The following is a 19,949-nucleotide window of genomic DNA, read 5'->3' on the forward strand; positions in this document are numbered from 1 at the left end:
CCGGTTCAATTTATATCACACTTTTTGGTGCATAGTTTATACCATACACTATATCTAGTTTTCATTTTCAGTCGTGCTCTCAGGACTATATTCTATATAACACTGCGTTCACCTACCCTTTTCATGGGCATTACATTTTGCGATGGTGGTGGAGGGTCAGGGGGTGTTTCTGCCAAGTGAGCCAGGATTCACAGTCTCAAACGTTCTCTTCTTCCTGAATAAAGTGAGATTATTCTGCATACTTCTTCATATTTTAAGTAGTTCGCACAGACACACATTTTAAAAACAATAAAGTTCCTAATACCCGCCTTCTCTGAACAGTTAGCTTCCTGCCCCATCCCCCTCCTCCCTATCCTCTATTGTGTGAATCCATGGACTAGCCTCCTCCCTCCTGCCATGCATGGTCTGATATGCTGCCACTGCCCTCAATTTAGTATGATGTACCAGTCCACTCCTCCTGCCCTCCATTGCCCAATTCTATGCCCCATCATTGACCTCCTTCTTAAACTCTGTGCTTAGCTTGCTGTCCCTATTCTCCTTCCCCCTGCCCTCCGATGTCTTTGTGCATGCCCCTGCTCCATCCTTTTTGCCCACCATGTTCCATGGACCTGCCACTCCTATCTACTCTGAGTGTTCTGTTGAGCTGCCACTCCCCTCCCACCTGCCTAGCATTGTCAGATGACTGTAACCTGTCTCTGCCACCTCTACCCTGCCTGTCCACATGCCATGCCCCTATCCTCTTCCTCCTGTCCTACATGGTCCATTGTACTGCCACACCCTTCTGCCCTCCCTGGTCTGTTGTGCTGCAACTGCTCCTCCTGCCTGCCCCGTGTGGTCTGTTGTGAGGTCCCTTCCCCTGAACTTTCTTGTCTTTGCACAGGTCCTGACCCTCCCTTCTCTCCTCCATCGTCCTTTGTGCATACCCCTGCACCCTCCTTCTTGCCCATCATAGCCATTGTGCTGCCACTAACCCTCCCACTTGCCATGCATGGTCTTCTGTGCTGCCATGGCCCCTCCCACCTTCCCTGTGTGGTCAGTTAGCTGCCCCTGACCCCCTCCCACCTTCCTTCCATGGTCTGTGTGTATGCCATCACAGTCTCACTCTTGCTCTTCATGGTGTGTCTTGCTTCTAGTGCCCATCTTGCCTGACCTCCATGGTTATCTTGCTGCTCCTGCCCTGCCCCCTTACCCCAGCCCTCTGTTTACATGTGCAGACCCCTACTCCCTCCCTCCTGGCTTGTCTGTTCCATTGTAATGCCCCTGATCCGTCCCTCCTGCCCTTTATGGTCTGTTAAGCTGCTTATTTCTCTCCTGTCTGTCCATTATGGTCAGCTAGCTACCATTGCCTCTTGCCCCTCTGTTCTCTGTTGTCCATGTGCATGGTCCTGTCCCCTCCCTCTTGCTTTCTATGGATTGTTGTGCTGCACTCCCGTCCCGCATGCCCTGTGTGGTGTATTGTGCTGCTGCAAACCCTGATGCCTGCCCTGCAGGGTCAGTTTGGTGCACCTCTCCATGTCCCTCCTGTCCTCTGTTATCCAAGTCCATGTCCCTACCCCATTTCCTTCCATGATCCAATGTACCATACTTGCGAACATTTTGAACTTGGTAAGAGGTAGGGGTGGGCGGAATTGGCGGAAGGCACTTCCGCCAATTCTCGCGAGAATGCAAGCAATTTCCGCGATCACGCGATATTTCCGTGATCGCGGAAATTGGTGCTTCCAGCCTGCCGCTGCCGCCCGCTACAGTTTGTGTACGTTGCCAGCCACGGCGCCGACGTCCCTGGGGTCCCTCGAGTCAGCTGTCCATCGTAGTGGGGGAAAGGGCGGAAGACGTTGCCCACCGCTGGTGTGTGGGGCGGGGCTTCCATGCAGTTCACATGCCGTGGGCCAGAGACGCCGCGGGCCAGAGACCGATCAGAGCAGCTGGTGTCAGGAACTACACGGGGATTGCGCGACAGGTAAGGACCACAGCTAGTTTTTGACGGTGGATATGGGGAGAACAGCACACCTGCCCAGCCTCGACCTAGCTCCCGAATGTATTGTGCCGATGAATGCGTTACTGAATTTGAGCTTCAACTCGGGCACCTGCTTTATTTATATCTGTAAGTGCTTGGCCAGGCAACAATTTCCGTTCCCTCCCGGAAATTGCGACAATTCGGCATTTCCGCGTTCCGGTTGGAACGCGAAAATGTCGAATTGTCGCAATTTCCGGGAGCGGAACGGAAATTGTCGCCCACTCCTAGTAAGAGGGAGATTTTGAAAAAAAACTGGGGTATTGATTTTCCCCTTTGAGTTACATTGAAAAAGAGGAGATTGTAGACAGGAGACAGATCAAATAAAGCCCATTTGCGCTTAAAAACATTGGACGTTTCCTGGCTGAATCGGGTCTGTTGGCATGTATGGTTGTACTACCATTGCCTCTTCCTTCTGCCCACAATGGTCTATTACATTGCCACAGCCTCTCTTGCAAGTCCTGTATTGTTGGTTTGTTGCCCCTGCCCCCCTTTCCACTGCCCTCCATAGTCTGTTGTGCTGCCACGTCCCTTCCTGCCTGCTCAGTGTGGTTAAATTGTTGCCTTTGCACCCTCCTACCTGCCTTCAATTTTCAGAGTCCGTGCCCCTAGCCTCTGCCTCTCAACCGTATCCTAATGAACAACTAGATTGCTAACATTCTATATTTAGTACAAAAGTGTGGAACGCCTGACGTCATCTTGATGTAATCAAAACTGTAATACCTAGAGCATTTACTTTAGAAATTACATATATGAGAGGGTCTTATTTGCATCAAAATTATGGTTAGTGCTCTAAAAGACTAAAATAAGGACATATTTTCTGAGTTTTCAAATAGCGACAAAGCACTTTAAAATATTTTTTTATCTTTATGTTTTTTTATCCAGTTGACCACTTGATTAAATGTTGCACTTAGGGGAGAGGATGTGGTGTTACTTCCAGAACTGCAGACTTTGCAACTGGGGAACCAGGTTGGAGTTTCTGCTTCAGTTCGACATTCTGTTTTTCTGGTCAAATCACTTAATCTCCCCATGTCTACAACCAAAATGAATTTGTTCTTGTGTGATATAACCAATGCTCATGTAAAGCACTCCAATACCTGACAAGTCTGCACTATATAAAACTGCAAAAACACAAAATAATAAGTGTTTTGCACACTTCTGTCATTGGGCTATATTTGGGCTACATCTGGGTGATTTTTGGCTACATTTGGGCTCTTTTGTCTCCGCTGGCCATCTTGGGAGATTTATTTGTTATGAAGTTTCCCATTTTCCTCATGTACTGCAGTCTCCTCAGTAGGAAATGCTTTCAGTTTTTTACTTTGATTCCATCATGAAGGTATTCAGATATGTCACACATTTGCCATAAATTCTGAATGTTAGCACTCTAGTTGCTCATTAGATTACTGTAGTAAAACTACTGTTCACCATGGAAGTCTGCTCCTGGTATTAAAAGTGCATGTTTCAGTCTGCATGTCAGAATTTTTTAATGAAATAGAAGAGGATTTGAGAAGTCACTCAAAATGTGCCCTCATTTTTCTTTCTTCAGCATTAATCATAATTTCTATGGAAAAATGAACCCCCTCATTGTGTTCCTTTTTAAATTAAATGTTTTGTGTTACCAGTTTATTCCAATCAAGATGGCTTCAGGTGTGCCATACTTTTGTCATAATGAAGACAGTAAGCGCTCTAGTTGTTTTTAAGAACACTCTGGGACATTCTGTCATTGGGCTATACTTGGGCTTCATCTGGGTGATATTTGGGCTACATTTGGGCTCTTTTGTCTCTGGTGGCCATCTTGGGAGACTTATTTGTTATGAAGTTTCCTAATTTCCTCATTTACTGCAGTCTCCTCAGTAGGAAATACTTTCAGTTTTTTACTTTGATTCCATCAAGAAGGCATTCAGATGTGTCACACATTTGCCATGAATTCAGAATGTTAGCACTCTTTTTGCTCATTAGATCACTGTAGTAAAGCTACTTGTTACCAGGGAAGTCTGCTGCTGGTATTGAAAGTGCATGTTTCAGTCTGCATGTCAGAATGTTTTAATAAAATAGAAGAGGATGTGAGAGGTCACTCAAAATGTGCCCTAATTTTTCTTTCTGCAGCACTAATCATACTTTCTATGGAAAAATGAACCCCCTCATTTTGTTCCTTTTTGAATTAAATGTTTTAAGAGTTACCACTTTAATCCAATCAAGATGGCTTCAGGTGTGCCATACGTTTATCATAAGTAGGACTGTTAGCGCTCTAGTTGTTCTTTGGAACACTCTGGGAAGCTGCAGTAGAACACAAAGGAATCAACTGACAGTCTCTGCCCTTGTTGGATGTACATGTTTTACTGAGAATGTCAGACTTCATTCTCACATGACTGAGAAAGATAATGTGAATTTACAGAAAATAAGCTCTCAGTTTAGCTTATAGATCGCCTTCCAAACCTCTGTGGGAAAAGCATGGGAAAATATTTTTCTCTCAATCATGATATCCCAGCAGAAGGCTTTTTCACATGGTGAAATCACCTTAGAACATACCACAATTCCTAAAATGAGTATGGTACCATCAACAAATGATTTATAATGTAACTAAAGTCTTAAAACCTTCTATTAACTGCAATGCTTTTTAATGAGGTGCTATCATGTATATTGGTCCCAAGATGGCTGCCAACACTTCTTGGATGAAGTGCTGACAGCCAATCAGATCTCAGGATGAGATGTGTGGTTAGGCTCCGCCCAGATATGTATGTGATTTTACTTTTGATTTTCTCAGGAACTACTGAACAGATTGACACCATATATGCAAAAGGCACATCCCTGAGCTGAGGACTACCTCTCTGCCAAATTTCAAGTAATTCTGTTCAGCCGTTCGGGCTGTACCTTGGACTAAAGGTCCATATGGAAAATTGCATGGGGAAAACGCATTTTGGGACCCCCCTTTTTACATAGCGCCCGCTTGACGAATCCCCCCGAGACTTTCAGGGTAGGAGCGGAGCGGAGCGCCCCACCTATTTTGAAAATTTCGTGAGGATTCGTCAACCGGAGCCAAAGTTATTCCAAATAGAATGTTGCGGATTTTCTATGGAAACACGGTCCTAACTATAACTATCTACTGGCGACCGCCAGTAGATAATATATATATATATATATATATATATATATATATATATATATATATATATATATATATATTCACTGAAACAACCATAGGTTTCAGGCCTGATATAGTAAGGGAATTAGCATTTAAAAAACCTTTGAAATTCACTGAAAAAACCATAGGTTTCAGGCCTGATATAGTTAGGAATTAGCATTTAAAAAACCTTAGAAATTCACTGAAAAATCAATAGGTTTTAGGGGTGTTATAGTTAGCTGGACATTTCACTTGAACAAAACCATTGAAATTCCTCTGATATATTTAGTTGTACTAACTACATCTCGCGCGCCCGCAATCCACTGCTGATGATGTCACATATTACATCATTCATGGCATGGTCAGTGACATCATGTCCTGGCCTGGCCTCTCGTTGTGGACCGTGGGGGGGTCCCCAATCCCCCCACAGTCCTAGCCGGCTCCCCACGTCCTGCGGTAGCCGGCATTGCTTTTCCACATGGGGAGCAGCTAACATGCTGCTCCCCATGTGGAAAAGCAATCAGCTTTGCTTCATTGAAGCGAGAGCAAGGAAAACTGCTCTCGCTTCAATGAAGCAAAGCAGTTTGCCGCGGGGCTCCCGCCCTGTCATTGCAAACAGCAGTGTCCCGGGGGTGGGCACCCCGGGACACTGCAGGAGCCAGCCCTGGGGGTGGTGGTCCCCTGGGCCTATACAAGGCTCCAGGAGGGGGGCCACGTGGCCCCCCTCCCACAGTGACAAGTTGCCCCAGGGGGTGGCGGTCCCCGGGGCTGGGGGGGCTGCGAACCCCCACCCATTTTCAAGAAGCCCCGGGGGGTGGTGGTCTCCAGGGCTGCGGGGGGGCTGTGAGCCCCCCCGCATATACTATCTTTGAGCCCCAGGGGGTAGCGGTCCCCGGGGCAGTGTGGGGTGGATTGTGACCCCCCCACACTTTTTTTTATTAAGCCCCCTGGATTATATATATATATATATATATATATAAAAATATAAATAGATAGATAGATAGATAGATAGATAGATAGATAGATAGATAGATAGATAGATAGATAGATAGATAGATAGATAGATAGATAGATAGATAGATAGATAGATAGATAGATAGATAGATAGATAGATAGATAGATAGATAGATAGATAAAATGTCCAGAGCTGTTGATTTTGGATCTGGGGAACCAGGTGGTTCAAGTCCCAGTGTTGGCTCTGGGCAAATCGCTTAGGGCCTGATTTAGATTTCGTTGGACGGGTTACTCCGTCACAACGGTGAAGGCTATCCCATCCACCAAAATATAAATCCCATATGTCCTCTGGGATTTTTATATTTTTACGGACGAGATATCCATCACCGTTGTGATGGAGTATACCCCGTCCGCTGAGATCTAAATCAGGGCCTCCTGTACCTAAATAAAATGAATCTGAAGTTATGTAATTGAATCTGGTTCTCATGTAAAGTACTCCAATGCCCTTGTGCAGTTTTTGCCTGATATAAAACTGCAATATGTATGTGTGTGTATATGTTAAAATTAAAATGTAAGCCTTGTTTGTTTTTTAAGCAAATGCTGTGAAATGCAGCTTATGAATATTTATTATATTTGAAGGTGAACTTTGTCGCAAAATTTTGAATATAAAATGTATGTTAAATGTTACATTAAATATTGACAAGATTGCAAACTATAAAGAAAAACATATCCAGAAAACGTGAGAGTTTTTGAGGCATGGCAGAGTCAGAGGGTGCCCAAAGATTATTAAGTTGCAATTTTCCTAATTTATATTCATCTCAAGCATCACAAAGTATGAAGGTTGCATAAGTAAAAAAACTGGAGAGGGGCAGCTTCAATGACCCTTTACTGCAGTGGAAATTGTTACCATCATAATAAAAGGTCAAGCAGGGTAAAGCGTGGACTGGCATGGTTGCAGGTGTTCTAAGTCCTCTGCCTATCAGTTTAGTCCAAAGTTCACACCCATCCAACCCACCAATGTGTGCTGCCTGCACATGCTGCAAACTGTCATGAGGCCACCACCATCACTGAGTGAGCTGCACCAACTCTCCTCCCCCACCTCGCACTCCCTTTGATTTCCATTCCTCACTTAACTGTGCTAGGAGGAGTTTATTAATGCAGGGTATCCTGATCATGGGGCATTCAACATCAGAAAATGGAGTAAATTAGCAGTTAGGGTGGGTTTGATTATTCCTATGGCAAAGTTAGGCGAAGACCAGAAAGTGTGTCCTCTCTGCTTAAGTACATTTCCCGAGTAAACCTGAAATCATGGCATAATCAAAAATGTAACCAACAACCTTCCTTGTAGTCCCTTGTGTTCCTCAGTTCAGTCAAGGCCTATTGAAATGAAAATGATAATTTGGGTGCTTCTGCGTGTCCCTCTTAGACTCCATGTGGCCCAGTTCTTGCCGGTGTATCTCTAAAATATGTTCTAGGACTGTGTTTGATTCACAGGCACCAGTTTAAACCATGCCAGCCTCATTGTAAATGATCTCGAATTGTATCCTAAGGGTCTCTCTTGCTTTTCAGTACACTTGCTACGAATCTAAGTTTTCCCTATAAAAATAGCATCACATAAATGCATGCATGAAGCCTTGTTTCTTCTTTGTTTGCTTTTATCACTCAAAGAAAATTTAGAGCTCTCATAAGTATTGTCCTCAGCCCATTTTCAGAAATGTTTGTGTGGTTGAAGAATGAGTATCCATACTGAGCCACATCCTCACTTTCCCGTAAGCAATGCTGCAATGCTAAGGCACAAATCTTCCATTATTATGATGCAGGCTAGATTCCTTGACATATTTTCTTCTCATTCTCCTTCCTTACTGCTAGACCTCACTCACCCAAGTCTGCTCTACCCAGATACTATATGGCATATTGGTTGAGCCCCCTGCACATTCACGGTTGCTGAAGAAAGGAGAAAATATGTGATGTCATCAATGATGTCATTCTCAATACAAATTATGTAATATATGAGGTCATAAGTAGTGCATGGTGGAAACACAAGTTATAGTTAGGTCAGTCAACTTTAAAAGGTGAATTTCAGTGTTCTTTTTTATTCTTCAACATTAGTGTTTACCTCATTTCAACAGCGAACTAAAATGTCACTTTAACCTTCCTTTTTAAGTGAATTTCAATGGGTTTTTTTTAATGAAAGTTGATCTTATTACGGTATCTAATCCTTACTTTGCTTTGCTTTTTCAGTGAATTCCGTTTTTTTATACCGTATTCATCCAACTCCCCTGTTGATCACAGTTTTTGACTGAGCAGGAGGGGGGAGTTTGGCGCAGGGCTTAGTGGCCAGGGAGCATGCTCTGTCCAAAATACACAGCAGATGGTTATCCCCGGCCACGCAAGGTCTTCAGCCAAAAGCAACCAGGGACTGGCCACAGAATGTGCGCCCAAGCACCTGCAGGCGGCAAACCCCGCTTATAATGGCCTTGTGTGGAATGGGGTTGGTTGTAGGGCTTGGCCTGTGGCCAGGGCCTGCGCATCACACCTACAGGTAGCCGATGGCAGGTGGCCCACCCCTCCCATGGTCACTGTGCCTAACCCTCTGTAGGTGGCTAACCCCCTGCCATGCATGACTTTCAGCTGTGCATGGTGTGGGATTGGCTGCAGCACCTATCATATGGCGAGGTCTGTGCCCAACCTTCCACATAGAGCCAACCTTCCCCACGGGTGGTCAAACATCTATGGACCCCCAGCCCACATTTTTCCTATTTTTCTTAAAAATCTTTTTTTGCTTTACCATTGTACTCTTGCGGAATTGTGACCAAGCGTCATCCCAGTTGTACTGCAGGACCATGCAGACTTCACCCAGTGAAGTTTTCATGGTCCCACGATGTGACTCCCGCAGGAGTACTACAGCACTTAATTAGAAGGCCACCCTGGGTCGAACAGGAGTACTCATACGAGGGCCACTGTGAGTTCCACAGGAGTACCGCTGTAGCAGCTTTTCCTGCCTGCACTCTCCAGGGCAGGAAACACAGGTTTTCTCCAGGCCGGGCGGGAGCAGAAAAAGAAGCTACTTACTTCCAGACAGAAGTGAGGGGAAATGGTGCTGTCTCCTACCAGCACCAAATGGGTACCCGTGGGTTGCCAGCAGGGACCACAGGACTTCTGCACAGCCCCCATTATTTAGATAAATGTGGGTCCCAGAGAGGGAACCCTGGCACCCACTTAAAAAACAAAATAAACATTGGCTGGGGAGCAAGCAAGGGCTATGTGGGCTCTGGGGCTCCTCCCAAAGCCCACAACATGAAAAAAGTGTGGGTGCCCCAGGTGGGCACAGGGGCACCCCAAACTAATTTTAAATAAAAAAAGAAATTATAAATGTGTGGCAGGATCCGCTCATTTAGTTGCTCCACACAAGGAGTGCCCCTTAATGCCCTGCAAGGGCTTCTTGTTAACAAATTTCTATTGTGGTGTTTCCTCTAGGAGGGGAAGGGGCACCACCAAGCATTTTTTTTATGTTGCCGAGGGCTGCTGGGAGCACTTCAGCCTCTCAGCAACATAAAAACACCTCGGTAAGTCTTCTGGGCCATTAAATCCATGACCCAAGGAAATCTCACCATATTTTTATAAAGCACTCCTAGCTGGAGCTGTATGCTCTCCAGCTAGAGAGCAGGCCCTCTTATGGCTGACTTTTGTGGACTGAAAAATGTTAGAAGAAGGCCTCGAAGGCATGTTGTTGCTTTTTTTAAATCAAAACTTCATTCAAAAATGTATGGCAATCACTTTTATTAAACTTTGCAGTGTGTGAATTAATGAAATATACATTTGATTATGATTATTGGTGATTTTTTTTTTTACAAAAACAATTGGTCTGCTTTATATTTATTAATATGCTGACATTTTCATAAAGCCAATTGGCACACTTTCAATGTTTTGGTGTTCTGGCCCCTTGACAAAGTCAGTAAGTCTGCTTTACTTAAAATGACCCTTTTCATAATAACTTCACATAGTCAGCTGTGCCTGCCCATGGGTGTTTGGTTGCCATGCCCTGTATCCAACACCCTGCTATGCATGTGGGTTGGGTGCAGGGCTTGGTCTGCTGGGGGTTTGGGTGCCAAGCCCTGCGCCACACCCCCTGCTGTGAAGGTGGTTGTACGACATTGCATATAGTAACAAAATCTTACATTCCATTAAAAAAAAAAACTAGAAATTCACTGAAAAATCAAAGGTTAAAGTGATATTATAGTTAGGTATGGTAATAATATCTTACTTTGCACTGAAAGAAATAAAGATTAAAAGATCTCATAGTTAGATAAAGATGTCAGTTAAAACATACCATTTAAAAAAAAAAACAGCTGAAATTCACCAGTTGTAGTTATCATAAGTAACTATAACTCGTGTCCTGAAGTAACTACAACTCACGCCGTCGCTATGCACTGCTAATAACCTCCAATAGTGCATCACTCATTACATGTTCTATGACACCACTGATAACCCCACTGCAACATCAGAAAGGATCGCATTGATGACAACACTCTACATGGCAGGGTTGTGAGCTATTGTTACTTTAGGTCATATTTGCCTCTGTGCCACTGCTTCCCTTAGGCCCCGCTTCTGTTCTGTGCCACTCATCTCTCCCCCCTTGTTGTGCCCCTTTTACTTCTGTGCCCCGCTTCTTGCTGTAAACACTCCTTTTCCCCCTTGTTGTTGTGCCCACTTGCCTTCTGTACCACTGTTCCCCGCCGCTGCACCCCCGCGGCCCCGCCCCCTGCCCACTCGCTGTTTCCGCCTCCCAAATCCCAGCTGCTCCTCCCTCCCGCCTCCCCAAATATGCCGGACGCTGCACGGTGAGGTGAGCGACCCCTGACCTCCTGGTAGGTCGCTCCCCCTCCACGCAGCACCAACTGTGTGCTCCTGCTGCAGCTACCGCTAGTAAGTGCTGTACTTTTGCCTCTTTTGCCTCTGTGCCACTGCTCCCCTTAGGCCCCGCTTCTGTTCTGTGCCACTCGTCTCTCCCCCCTTGTTGTGCCCCTTTTACTTCTGTGCCCCGCTTCCTGCTGTAAACACTTGTTTTTCCCCCTTGTTGTTGTGCCCACTTGCCTTCTGTACCACTGTTACCTGCTGCTGCACCCCCGCAGCCCTGCCACCTGCCCACTCACTGTTCCCACCTCCCGCCTCCCAGCTACTCCTCCCTCCCGCCTCCCCATATATACCGGACGCTGCACGGTGAGGTGAGCGACCCCTGACCTCCTGGTAGGTTGCTCCCCCTCCACGCAGCGCCGACTGTGTGCTCCTGCTGCCGCTGCCGCTACCGCCAGTAAGTGCCATACTTTTGCCTCTGTGCCACTGCTCCCCTTAGGCCCGCTTCTTTTCTGTGACACTAGTCTCTCCCCCCTTGTTGTGTGCCCCTTTTACTTCTGTGCCCCGCTTCCTGCTGTAAACACTTGTTTTTCCCCCTTGTTGTTGGGCCCACTTGCCTTCTGTACCACTGTTCCCCGCCACTGTGCCCCCATGGCCCCGCCCCCTGCCCACTCGCTGTTCCCACCTCCCACCTCCCCATATATGCCAGACGCTGTGTGGTGAGGTGAGCAACCCCTGACCTCCTGGTAGGTCGCTCCCCCTCCACGCAGCACCAACTGTATGCTCCTGCTGCCGCTACTGCCAGTAAGTGCCGTACTTTTGCCTCTTTTGCCTCTGTGCCACTGCTCCCCTTAGGCCTGCCATCGCACTCTCAAGAAACGCCTCCTAGAAGCCGGAATCCAAGAGAAGGCCCTTGACCACGTCCTTCCTCTCTGGCAGAACCCAGAGCGTCTGCCTCCCACCCTTCCGATCCGAAGTTACCGACATCATCTGCGGCGTCCCCCAGGGATCATCCCTCAGCCCGATGCTGTTCAACATCTACATGGCCCCACTCGCACAAGTGGCCCGCCATCACAACCTCAACATCATCTCCTACGCCGACGACACCCAGCTCATCCTCTCCCTCACCAAGGACCCGCACACCGCCAAAACCAACCTCCACGAGGGAATGAAGGCCGTCGCCGACTGGATGAGGAGCAGCCGCCTCAAACTGAACTCGGACAAGACTGAGGTCCTCATCCTCGGACCCACCCCCTCAGCCTAAGATGACTCTTGGTGGCCGACCACAATGGAAACAGCACCAACACCCACCGACCATGCACGCAACCTAGGATTCATCCTCGACTCCTCCCTCTCCATGTCCAAGCAGATCAATGCCGTTTCCTCCTCCTGCTACAACACTGTCCGCATGCTCCGCAGGATTTACAAGTGGATCCTGACCGAAACAAGAAGAACGGTGACACAGGCCCTCATCAGCAGCAGACTGGACTACGGCAATGCACTTTATGCAGAAATCCCAGCCAAACACCTACGACGACTACAACGCATCCAAAACGCCTCAGCCCTACTAATCGTCAATGTCCCCCGCCGCAGCCACATCACGCCCCACCTGAGAGACCTACACTGGCTACCCGTCAACAAGAGGATCACCTTCAAGATCCTCACCCACGCACACAAAGCACTCCACAATGCCGGACCAGCCTGCCTGAACATCAGACTCAGCTTCTACGCCCCCACCCGCCGGCTCCGCTCCGCCAGCCTCGCCCTCACCGATGTCCCCCGCATCCAACGAACAATCTCTGGCGGCAGATCCTTCTCCTACCTCACTGCCAAAACCTGGAACACCCTCCCTACCCACCTACAGCGGACCCAAGACCTACTCGCCTTTATAAAACTCCTCAAGACCTGGCTCTTCGAACAGTAGCAGCACCCCCCCCGTCAGCACCTTGAGACCCTCACGGGTTAGTAGCGCGCTCTATAAATGCACCGATTGATTGATTGATTGATATTTATTTGTCCTGACACATTTATTTGTGTGTGTGCCTACTTGTATTAGTCTTTTGTAGAGACTTGTTGTTTTTTATCAATTTATTTAATTTTTACCTGCCCCCCTTCATCTTCAATATGGGTCACATGGGCCCTGGAGGGACACCAACTATTTATTTATTAGTTGATTCAATTTTTTCTAGCCCCTCCCCTTCCTAGGGGCTACATGGGACCTGGACCGAACCCAACTATTTATTAATTGATTAATTCCAGTTGTGCTTTTCACCCCAGACTCCTATTGGGGCCCCATGGGGCCTGGAGGGGCACCAGGTATTTATATGTTATTTTAAGCATTTTAATTGCTTTTTTCATAATTCTGCTATGATGATGATGGTGATTATTTATAACATGTATGGCATTATCAAGAATTGTCATCTCACATTCTCCCTTTTTATTTTTGGTTCCCTGTAGGTGTATGAGAGGATACTTGCTGATTGAGATTGAGAGGCATTTGTGACTTAGCTGACATCGAAGTCCAGAGAGACCTCTCTGCTAAGTGCTCCTGCTTGTGATGGTGACCTATGCAAGAAATAAAGATGATGGCCCCAAATAAATCTCTGCCAGGAAAGTGGCCAGTGGGAAAAGAAGAAGTCTTTTCTAGTGCCACCACTGGCACCAAGCCCTCATCTTTTTCTCTAGCAATGCAGCGTAACTGCTGCTTTCTCCACTGGGCAGGAAGAAGCTGGAAGGATCACCCTTGGATCAACAACAGCACCACAACCTAAACTGAGAGCAGCAAATTGGAAATTGTATTGTCCCATTGTCTTTATAGGAAACTCAACAGCAACCATAGTCTGATACATCTAATCTACCTTAGGTAGGAGCAGACTAGAAAGTTGAGTTTGCAGCTGAACAAGATGTTGTTATGGCCTCTTTTCCATTGGACACATTGGCTTCACAATCACCTGCAAGGAAAAGAAAGAGCAATCCCTCATCTTCAAGTCCCCCTTCAGATGAGAAACAAGGGGATATGAAGGTTTCCAAAAGCCTTTGAATTGAGGATGGTGATGATGAGACTGTTAATGTTGAGAGTGGCACAGAGGAGGTACATTTCACTACTATCCAACCTGTTCTGAATCGTGTAGTTCCACCAGCACCACCTGCTTCTATATTTTTAAGACCCCAAACACCTGCAGCAATGTCCACCCCTACCACGGTCAAAATCCTTCTGTGAAGAATGCAAACAAAACCAACCAGCCCAACCTCAATAGGTTGTTCAGATTTTGACACAATAAGAAAATTCTCCTCCCCAGTTTGGACTTCTTTACATCTAGGTCACATTAAGACCACACTGCAAAATGCTCAATAATCCCACAAAAGGCCCACCTGAAAAATCAACATGCAATTGTGTGGGAAGAGCATTTCAAAAAGATACTTGCTGGTGAGAGAGAAGTTGACTTGATAGAAGGAAGAAGATGGTGTCAGCATCATGCATATCAGCCCTGTGTCTATTGCTCATATTGTGCTATCATCGCCGGTAACAGTCTCTGAATAATACACAGGGCAGGGGGATACAAATACTTGAAACAACCCAAACAGCCTACCTTTTCCCTGTAGGTCACTAGTGGAGGTATCATAAAGAAACCAGCCACAACATCCAGCTATAACCACAACATCAGACCTGCCTACCTCAGCCACCACCTCAACTTCCACCAACCCACTAAGCAACTGCACTCAGCCACACTCCAACTTGCACAAATACCTCGCATCCACAGGAGCAAATCAGGAGGATGCTCCTTCTCCTACATCATCACCAAATCCTGGAACGACCTTCCACATCACACCAGGACCTCCATATCCCTACTTAAGTTCTGCATGAAATTGAAGACCTGGCTATTGAACTAGGAGCCTGATCGTCCTACTCATCTATTCCAGTGCCTGGATACCCATCAGTTAATAAGTACAATATATAAATCCAGATAACCAAACACAATAACATAACTATCAAAACTATGCTAAGCAAGGAGTCAACTTATCACCAAACCCATGAGATGTTCACTTTCACAATGGGAAACTGGCAAAAATGTCAGTGTTTGACTTCCCATTTTCTTTTGTGGAAGTAGAGAGGTTTTGGGAATTTTTGAAGACCTTCTGCCCAAAATTGTAGTTTTCCCGCTGGACAACATTTTCCACTGTTGCTGTACCAGTGGTACACCATCAAGTGCTGGAATCATTAGGTGATGCAATGAAGGAGACTGCTGTTCAGTTCATCCAACTCATGACAGATCTGAGGATCAGGTGTCAAGCAATTGATTACATGTACAATTCTGCACACTGGATCTCTTTCAAGGGAGCGAAGCAAAAGCCAGCCGCTGGTCTCACCGCTGATGATGCTTTCCAAGGCATTCGGTGGCATGCCACAATTACGATGTTCACTATGGAGAAATTACATACAGCTGTCAACGTTTTAAAATAATTTAACACCAAAGTCTACAAATGGCATCAACTGAGAGGTCTCAGTACTGGATTTTTTACCACTGACAAAGGCAGTACTATTGTCAAAGTCATGACTGATGGAAGATGTTAGCCCTGGCATCCTAGGTGTGGTATTCCCTCAGATCTTTCACCTTCATGCTCTTGTTTTTGCTGAACTCGTTTTTGTTAGCAGTAGGACTCTGTGCACTTTATCCTGCTAACCAGTGTTCAACCACTTGCCAATTCTCCCTTAAACATGGTAAAATTAGCCTACACCTAATTGGAACATTTAATTTACTTTAAGCTGCTAATATGTGATACTACATGTATTCAGAGCTTGCATATAAAATGCTTCTCTGGCCGGGTTGTCGCTATTCAGTGATGGACTACATCTTGTTTTCACTGAGTCTTTTAAATCACCTTTTATCATGTACAATTATTGATTAACCCTGTAGCACTCACAACCTACTTACAGCCATGATCCTTCCCCCTTTATCGAATTTAATTTGCTCTCCAATTGATAATCATTTTATTGTTCCAACTGTTGATGGACTTTAATTGATTTGGAAATTAGAAGGCCCTCGAAGTCATCACGCCCTGTTCGATATTTGGTTGTGGGAATTGGCTACCAGTGATCTAATATTAGCCACTTATATTGACACTTGCCATGAAATTAATTCATCCCGGCTCAAGCCAGTAACTAAATCACTTCATTTTGCACCCAAGTTGATTGACGCTTCCTGCTGGGCGACCAAATCTCAATCCAGGAATGTAGTGGAGGTTTCAGCCTGTGGCGCTTTATTTAAAGCTCCCTTAAAAAATAGAAAGAATGCTTTGAGAGAACAAAAAATGGGGTTCTTTAATGCTTGTTTTCACGAGTAAGAGCACTAAATCATTCCGGGGTACAGTCAGAGCCATTAAATATAGTGATGATAATTTATCGTGTTTTAGCAATCCCATAATTTCATATCTGTGGGCTTATTTTCCCCACATTGATCGCTTGCCCACTGATCCTGATGCCACTTTGCTCTGTTCTCTTCAATCCATTACAAATGTCTGTTCAAACATTGAACTATGCCAGTGCCATGCAGGAGAGTCCCTCGAGCAAGGCACCTCGGCTCGATAGGGAGACTGTGGATTTATTTAAGTGTAACATCTTTTTATGGGCACCATTACTCACAAATGTTTGTTACTAAATTTCCCATAACTTCATATCGCATTCTTGGCCATTGGCACCCATTGTACTTATTTTTAAAAAGGTGGATAGGCAGCACTCCAGCTGTTTTATTCTTGTTTCTCTTATCAATCTATCAAAATCCTTGGCAGGGGAATTTTTATTAGGATTTGCGACGGGGCAGAGGACAGCAATATCCTTAACCCCTGCCAATACGGGTTCTGCGAATGTCAAGATACGGGGAAGCAATACCTGAACCATCACTTGATCTTAGGTAAAAAGGCACCTGCCGAGCAGTGCCTCATGCACCTGACCATCATGGCTCTCTCCAGCGCGCACAATCGAGTAAACTGATGGAAGCTCTGGGGAGTCTTGTTAGGGCTGAGCCCAGACTTTGGTGCGTTTCTTGCTGACCATCGATTTGGACTCAGCCGCTTTTAAACTAGAGCGGAGAGTTCACCAGGGCTGCGTCCTGGCACCGATACTTTTTCTTATAAATAAATAATAATTTGAAAAAAAAACTTGTTTCAATGCAGACTGAATGTGCCCATTATTAAATCAACTTCAGTCCTGGCTTTAGTGTTTGCGGATGATGCAGTTCGATTAGCACTTCATGTCGGATCTTGATTTGGACACTAATTTGAACAAATACAAAGTAATGGCATCTGATGACATATGTCCTTCCCTAGGAGATTTTTTCATTAATGGCAATGCATTGTGGAAGGTTTTCCAGTTCTCCTATTTAGGAATTATTTTTGATTCTTCCAATTCCTGGAAACTTAATCTGCCTGTCAGAAGTCAAAAGCTGATGCAATCTGGGTGCAGGACTGGGCTGTCCTCACAGCCAGCAGGAGGCGGAGTGGTTGTCACTTTCTAAGTGCGCATGACGGTTTGGCCGGCCAAACAGTCATGCGCATTCAGCATTTCTCCACCTGGCTGTCTTGCACAGCCTGGGGGGAACATACACAGGCTCCCACCCCCCGTCTGAGCACCGAACCAGGGAGCTCAGACCATTAACAATGCTGCTGTCATGCGGGTGACAACATCGTGAGGAGAGGCTGCGGCAGGTTGCTCTTTATTAAAATCTGTCTTGATAACACCATAAATCAATGCTTTTTAAACTCATTTTTTTACTGTACATACTCTGTTTTGACTTTCATGATTATAACGCATATAATAAAAGAAAGTTTTTTTATGATAATGAAATGCTAGTAGTAGACCACAGCACTCATTGGGCAACCCACTAAAGAAGTCCTGTAAAACATGTCTCAGGCCTTCAACTGCAGGCTGTAGTGCAGTCTTAAACTGCCATTTTGACCTGCAAAATAAACCTTTAGCCAGGCCTAAATCTTCATATTTAAAACTTACGAGCCATCCCTAAGATAGGCCCTCACCACTCCAAGGGCAGGTTGCATGGTATTCGAAAATGAGGACATGTGTATTTAAGGTTTCCATGTCCTGACTGAAAAATTCCTAAGGTAATTTTTCACTGTTGTAAAGCTAGCTCTCCCATAGACTAACCCTGGGTTGCCTTGTTACACTTAATAAGTGACAACTTCATTTTGGGAACAGATAGAGAAAGGCTACTTCTACTCAATTAAATTGCATTTTAAAATCCTCTTTAATGATAAAATTGGGTTTTACATTACTATTCTAAAAATGCCTCTGTTAGAAATGGGGGTCTCTATTTGGCAGGTTTGTACTTTTTCCAAGTAGGGACCCTATCTACTAGTCCGGGTAAGGGGATTACATTTCTAAAATAACCCCTGCGCACCCTCTTGGTAGCTTGACACGAGCAGCCAGGTTTATCCCAAAGGCAATGTGTAAAGCATTTGCACATAACACACAGTAATACAATGAAACCACTACAAAAGGACACCACTCCAGTTTTAGAAAAATAGCCAATATTTATATGTGTAATACAAAACCAAAATGATAAAAATCCAACATACAGTAATAACGATATGAATTATGCAAGAATAGACTTAAAATACAATTCCTTGAAGTCAATAGCTCTGTCTGGGGCATCATCATCGTGAACAAACAAATCCAACTGTTCATGCCGACCGCAAGGTCGCGGGTCAGCTTTGGTGTCGAAAAGACCCGCAAACAGTACTTTGGAAATGCAGGGTGACGTGGACCTAGCATTGCGCTCCAAAGGCGTCTGAGGCGTCAGCTCCAGAGGCTGGTGCAGGAGTTGTTGGGCCCTTGAAGTCACCCGAGTTGCAGATCGAACTCTGTAAGGTTGTAGTCAGGAAGACTACGTTGGTGGCATTAGGGCTGAGACAAAGTGGAGCGGAACGGAGTGTGGTGCACTCAAGTCCCAGTGCAGGCAGTAGCTCGGTGACAGCATCCTGTGACATTGGTGAGACCAGGGCTGCGGTAGAAAATGGGTCAAGGCTCATCGCAGTGCTCGTAGGTCGCGAGGCATGCAGTGGAGTCATCGTTGCTGAAGCTCTGTCATTAGTAGACCCAAGACTGCGGTGCCAGATGTGGAAATGCAGAGTGCAGGGCACACAGGTTGTGGTCCAAGCAGTGATGTCGGTTGACAATCTGGAGTCAATGACACCGGTGGGACATGGCTTCAGTGTGGGATGGGGCGGTGCATCAAGGAACTTACAAGCTGTGCCACCAGACTTTCATTAATGAACAACGAAATTATACTATTGCACTATTAGGACATGTAAAACACACCAGCACTAGTACTACCTTTCACAACACTGCACCCAGCCCATGGGGCTACCTTGGTGGTGACTTATATGTAATAAAAGAGAAGGGTTAGGCCCAACAAGTGGATGCACTTGCCAGGTCGAAATGGCAGTTTAAAACTGCACTCACAGACACGGCAGTAGCAGGTCTGAGAATCCATTGAAAGGCTACTTGTGTGGATGGCACAATCAGTGCTGCAGGCCCACTAGTAGCATTTGATTTACAGGCCCTAAGCACACACAGTGCACTTTGCTAGGGACTTTCCAGTATATCAAATATGCCAATCATGGAAGACCAAACATACCTCAATTTACAATAAGAGCACTTGCACTTTAGCACTGATTAGTAGTGAAAAATTGCGCAGACACTAAACTAGTGTAAATGAAGTACAGTTTACCATCAAAAACAGGTGGTCAGAAAGCAAAAAGACAAGGGAAACATGCCAAAAGATGCCAGATCTAACAGCCACTTTCAGAAAATTGGCATTATTCTGCCTAGACAAAATGTGCCTTTCTATCAGTGTTGAGGGTCACATGGATGTGAATGGCTATCCTGTAGTGTTTTGTGTATTCCTTCCAAACATTGGGAAAAAAGGGCTTGGTTGTGGGACAGGGTATTCGTCTCATGAGCAGGTTATCCTGGGGGGTTGTACTCAGTATTCCTGA

Source organism: Triturus cristatus, chromosome 4_1 (assembly GCF_964204655.1).
Source record: "Triturus cristatus chromosome 4_1, aTriCri1.1, whole genome shotgun sequence".
Taxonomy (NCBI): domain Eukaryota; kingdom Metazoa; phylum Chordata; class Amphibia; order Caudata; family Salamandridae; genus Triturus; species Triturus cristatus.